The sequence below is a fragment of the Leucoraja erinacea genome, chromosome 7 (assembly GCF_028641065.1).
Source record: "Leucoraja erinacea ecotype New England chromosome 7, Leri_hhj_1, whole genome shotgun sequence".
Lineage (NCBI taxonomy): Eukaryota > Metazoa > Chordata > Chondrichthyes > Rajiformes > Rajidae > Leucoraja > Leucoraja erinaceus.
In genome coordinates, this window is record NC_073383.1 from 6,280,488 (window position 1) to 6,286,379 (window position 5,892).

Here is a 5,892-nt window from a genome sequence, read left to right on the forward strand (position 1 = left end):
GAAAATATGATTTGTTTGAAGTTAAAAGGCACTGCCTGAAATGGTTGTTTGGGTGCTTTGGCTTGGTTGAAAGGCACTACTTACTGCAAATGGTGACTTGGGTGCTTTGGCTTGAAGTTGAAAGGAACTACTTACTGCAAATGGTGGCTTGGGTGCTTTGGCTTGAAGTTGAAAGCAAAATGGTTGCATGAAGTTGAAAGGCACTACTTACTGCAAATGGTGGCTTGGGTGCTTTGGCATGAAGTTGAAATGCACTACTTACTGCAAATGGTGGCTTGGGTGTTTTGGCTTGAAGTTGAAAGGCACTACTTACTGCAAATGGTGGCTTGGGTGCTTTGGCTTGAAGTTGAAAGGCATTACTTACTGCAAATGGTGGCTTGGGTGCTTTGGCTTGAAGTTGAAAGGCACTATTTACTGCAAATGATGGCATGAAGTTGAAAGGCACTACTTACTGCAAATGGTGGTTTGGGAGCTTTGGTTTAAAGTTGAAAGGCAGTACTTACTGCAAATGATGGCTTGGGTGCTTTGGCTTGAAGTTAAAATGCACTATTGACTGCAAATGGTGGCTTGGGAACTTTGTTTTAAAGTTGAAAGTCACTACTTACTGCAAATGGTGGCTTGGGAGCTTTGGCTTGAAGTTTAAAAAATTCACCGTTCTCTCTGCTGCCCCTGCTGGAGAGAGGGGGAGGGACTATAAAACCAGGAAGTCCTGTGCCTCACTCAGTCTCTGGAAGATGGATGAAGCCAAGGGTCACGTCTCTCTAAGCTCTGAATAACTGAACAAATGTCTACACAACTGTGAGTACCCTTAATGTAGTTTGAAAATGAAAATATGTTTTTTTTTTAAGTATAAAGGCCTTGCCTGAAATGGTTGTTTGTGTGCCTTGGATTGAAGTTGAAAGGCACTACTTACTGCAAATGGTGGCTTGGGAGCTTTGGCTTGAAGTTGAAAAGCACTACTTACTGCAAATGGTGGCTTGGGTGCTTTGGCTTGACGTTGAAAGGCACTACTTACTGCAAATGGTGGCTTGACGTTGAAAGGCACTACTTACTGCAAATGGTGGCTTGAAGTTGAATGGCACTACTTACTGCAACTGGTGGTGTGGGTGCATTGGCTTGAACTTGAAAGACACTACTTACTGCAGATGGTGGCTTGGGTGCTTTGGCTTGAAGTTGAAAGGCACTACTTACTGCAAATTGTGGCTTGAAGTTGAATGGCACTACTTACTGCAACTGGTGGTGTGGGTGCATTGGCTTGAAGTTGAAAGGCACTACTTACTGCAAATGGTGGCATTAAGTTGAAAGGCACTACTTACTGCAAATGGTGGCTTGGGTACTTCGGTTTTAAGTTGAAAGGAACTACTTACTGCAAATGGTGGCTTGGGTGCTTTGGCTTGAAGTTGAAAGGCACTACTTACAGCAAATGGTGGCTTGGGTGCTTTGGCTTGGAGTTGAAAGGCACTACTTACTGCAAATGGTGGCTTGGGTGCTTTGCTTGAAGTTGAAAGGCACTTCTTACTCCAAATGGTGGCTTGGGTTCTTTGGCTTGAAGATGAAAGGCACTACTTACTGCAAATGGTGGCGCAGTTGAAAGGCACTACTTACTGCAAAAGGTGGCTTGGGTGCTTTGCTTGAAGTTGAAAGGCACTACTTACTGCAAATGGTGGCTTGGGTGCTTTGGCTTGGGTGCTTTGGCTTGAAGTTGAAAGGCACTACTTACAGCAAATGGTGGCTTGGGTGCTTTGGCTTGAAGTTAAAAGGCACTACTGCAAATGCACTTACTTCCTGTTTGCACTCTAAATTGATTTTAGATATAACGCTACCACTTACGGCTGTGAATGTTGGCCATCTTACTCAGTCCCCCTCCGCTGAGCAAGTGCAGAGAATTCTTCCCATCAATGAAAAATAAAAGTGTTATTAGTGTTTAAAAAATGTTGAGAATCTCTCTCTTGTCAATCACGCCATGAAAGCCACACCTTTTCCGGTAGGACGGGGAGGGGTTTTAAAACCCGGAAGTGTGGGTGTGGCTCTGTCTTTGTATGATGGGGGAGGGAGTGGTCACGACTGTCTGAGCTGTGAATCAATTGAACACACTGATTGTCTACTGAACTGTGAGTTCGGTGTTTTGTGTGGTTTTATGATGGTTTCACCCTGCATGAAATGGTATGAAGCTGCATTTGAATTTGGTGGCCTTGCACCCTGCTTGAAATGGAATGAAATTGCCCTTGGATTTGGTGTCCTTGCACACTGCTTGAAATGGTATGAAACTGCACTTGAATTTGGTGGCCTTGCACCCTGCTTGAAATGGTATGAAACTGCACTTGAATTTGGTGGCCTTGCACCCTGCTTTAAATGGAATTTCAAGGAATAGCCGTGAGTCAACTCCAGCCCACCAGCCGTGAGTGAGTGAGCTGCCAGCACAACAGGCTTGAGTGACTGAGCTGCCAGCCCAAGAATCCATTCGGCCAACAATATCCATACTAGCCCTCCGGAAACCAGTCCCTTCAGCCCACAACACCCATATTAGTGCTCCAGAAAGCCTCCCCCCCCCACTGGCCACCAATATTGGCATTGGTGGATAGGTGGAATATTGCATTGGGGGACCAGCCCTCCCGTGTGATACTGGGACCCAACGGGTCCCAATTAATCTGGTAATCTTATATGTTTCAATAAGAAACCCTCTCATCCTTCTAAATTCCAGAATATACAGCCTAAAGCCCAGCCACTCCATTCTCTCAGCATATGACAATCCTGCCATCCCAGGAATTAACATTGTAACACCCTGGGGAGTTTTAGCATTTGTTTTTGGTTATTAATTAATTGATTTTTTTTTGTTATTATATTTTTCTGTGTGCTATTGTGCTACTGGGCCTGTTACACTGCTGCACGTAAGATCTTTTGTCAGTACAAACTATAATTAAACGTTTAAGAAAGAACTCCAGATGCTGCAAAAATCGAAGGTAAACAAAAATGCTGGAGAAACTCAGCGGGTGAGGCAGCATCTATGGAGAGATGGAATAGGTGAAGTTTTGGGTCGAGAGCCTTCTTCAGACACTCTTAGTTAAACACTCTTCAACTCTCTTGAAAGGGGGGAAGATTTAATGGGAACCTGAGGGGTAACATTTTCACGCAAAGGGTGGTAGATGTATGTAACAAAATGCCAGAGCAGGTACTTTCACATTTAAGAAATATTTAGACAGATAGATGGACATTATAGGTTTGGAGTGATATGGGCAGGTGGGACTAGTGTAGATGTGGCATGTTGGCCAGTGTGGGCAAGTTGGGCCGATGGGCCCGTTTCCATGCTGTATGGCTCCACAAGTCTCTCTGACTATGATTTAAACAGTTGGAGAGGCAGAAATGTTTTGGTGACATTTTGCAGGGGAAGGCACATCTGAACTGACTAAACAGTGAGTTATTGTAGAAGGAACAAGATGTACAACGGCTAGTTTTGCCAACTGTCCCGTATTAGCAGGTTTATCCTGTATATTGGGCTAAATTGGTTTGCCCCATACGGGACCGTCCTTGTCCCTTATTTGACTGCCACTACAGGTGCTCCTCAACATACGATGGGGTTACGTTCCGATAAACCCATCGTAAATCAAAAATATCGTAAGTCGAAAATGCATTTTATATATTAATACACCTAATCTTCTGTACCATCACCAGAGTGTTCAGGGTTGGGCCGCCAGGCGCTTGCGGGCTTTCATTCTCCGGGTTAGTTTCCCCTCCCTCTCTCTCCTCTTCAGTCCTCTGCCTCTGGGAGTGTTTTCAATTTCCACGTTTTAATTATGAAATCTCTTTGCCGTCTCTCAACCGCCCACAGTAGTATATCACATATCTTATCACATTTATTGTACCCCTTCATTTTTTAAGCTTTAAAGAAAGATAGAAATAAAGAAAGTAAAGAAAGATAGTCATGTTAGTGTAAAAGAGTGATCAAAAAGAAAAACCCATTAAACAAAGAATCAGAGAAGAAAGTTAAAAAATAGGCCATAGAAAAAAAAGAAACGAAAGCTCTATTATAAATACCGTGCTAAAGGGACATACCAACTTCATATTATTCATCCCCCCTTACCAGAACCTGACACCATTTCTTTTTTAAAGTATTGTTGCACCTCGGCCAAGGGATTTTTTCCCCACTCAATCTAGTAATCTTATATGTTTCAAAAAAAAAAAAAAAAATCCTGGCCAAGAGATTTTTTTCCTTCCCCCTTCCTTCCTTCCCCTCAGTACAGATTAACTGGCGAAGATTGGGAGAGGGATGTGGGCATTGCTGGAGCGGTAGAGAATACAGTGAACCCCAGCAGTCACCAAGGTCTGTGCCTTCATACCGGGTACTTAGTGACCGAGCCACTTCACAGTTTAAACATTCCAGAACGACAGCTTCACAAAGGCCATGAGAAGATCCACATAAACGAGACTGAGGTGTAGTGTGTCTCCAACTACAAATTTCTCGGGATACACATCTCTGAGGATCTGTCCTGGTCCCTCAACACCGACAAACTGATTAAAAAGGCGCAGCAGCGCCTCTACTTTCTGAGGAGTCTTAAGAAAGCTCACCTGTCCCCTCAGATCCTGTCCAACCTCTACCGCTGTACCATAGAAAGCATCCTGACCACCTGCTTCATGGTGTGGTACAGCAGCTGCACCACAGCTGACAGGAAGGCACTGCAACGGGTGGTGAAAACCGCCCATCACATCATCTGTGCCCCGCTCCCTGCCATGGATGCCCTTCACCGCACACGGTGTCTGAGACGGGCTGGCAAAATCATTAAGGACCCCTCACACCCCAACCATGGACTGTTTGCCCTCCTCCCATCAGGGAGGCGGTACAGGAGCCTCAGGTATCACACCAGCAGGCTAAGGAACAGCTTCTTCCAAAACACCATTACCCTGCTGAACACAGGCCCGGCGCTAGCCCCTCCCCGCCTTCTCATCAGTATTATTTATAGTTCATATCATTTACAGTTAAGCTCTATTCACCAGAATATAGCACGTCAATCTTTTATCTGTATATATGTATATGCCTATGTACTTAGATCAATATATCCCCATTTGTATATATTAATCAGCATTTTACTACTTTGCACTCTGGTTAGATGCTAAACTGCATTTCATTGTACCTGTACTTGTATTTGTGCAATGACAATAAAGTTGAATCTAATCTAATCTAATCTAAAACTTTCCTTACCTTGGATCCCCCTCAGCAGTTTGTGCAGCAAAGAGTTTGTCCTAATGTTGATATGCTCTGGAGCACCAGATGTGTTGTCTGTTGTCTCTGTTCTGCTTCCCTCCAGCTATGTGTGTGTGTGTGTGGTCTTCTCTGTGTAGATGTTCCAGGAACAGTGAAGACTTGCAGTGACAAAAGCTCCTCCCACAGCAGCACGGAACAGGTGACAAAAATAAGGGCAAAGTTCAGCTCTCCGACTACATTCCTTAAACCAGTTTTTTTTTAATTTCAAATTAGACTTTATTCAAGTAATAAATATATACAATGCGTGAACCATGCGAAAAATTCATCCGACATTTTCAGAGGCTATACAAATTGTTCAATACAGTTTATACATTTTTCCAATTCCACAAAACTGTTCCCCACCCGCGCCACTCGTGTGGCTCCTGTCCAAGTAACACATATATACAACTAGACTAAGTGAAGGAAGCAGAACAGAGACAACAGACCATTGGGTCCCTTGTTCACACGGGAGGGCTGGTCCCCCGACGCATTATTCCACCTCTCCACCAATTCCAATATTGGTGGCCAGTGGGGGGGGGGGGGGGGGGGGGCTTTCTGGAGCGCTGGTATGGGTGTTGTTGGCTGCAGGGACTACTGGTCTCCCAAGGGCTAGTATGCACACTGTGGGCCAAATGGATTCTTGCGGTGGCAGCTCA

The 5,892-nt window shown here is 44.5% G+C and overlaps 1 protein-coding gene across 1 annotated transcript in view; it reads right to left on the reverse strand.

Annotated features, from left to right (window-relative positions):
• The window catches only part of LOC129698592 (retinol dehydrogenase 7-like), a 46,030-nt gene extending 40,709 nt beyond the window's left edge, over nt 1-5,321 (reverse strand). Inside the window, exon 1 of the mRNA XM_055637701.1 lies at nt 5,195-5,321. The gene's annotated coding sequence lies outside the window, so the exon portion shown is untranslated. The remainder of the gene's footprint in view (nt 1-5,194) is intronic.
• Between the last annotated feature and the right edge of the window lie 571 nt (nt 5,322-5,892).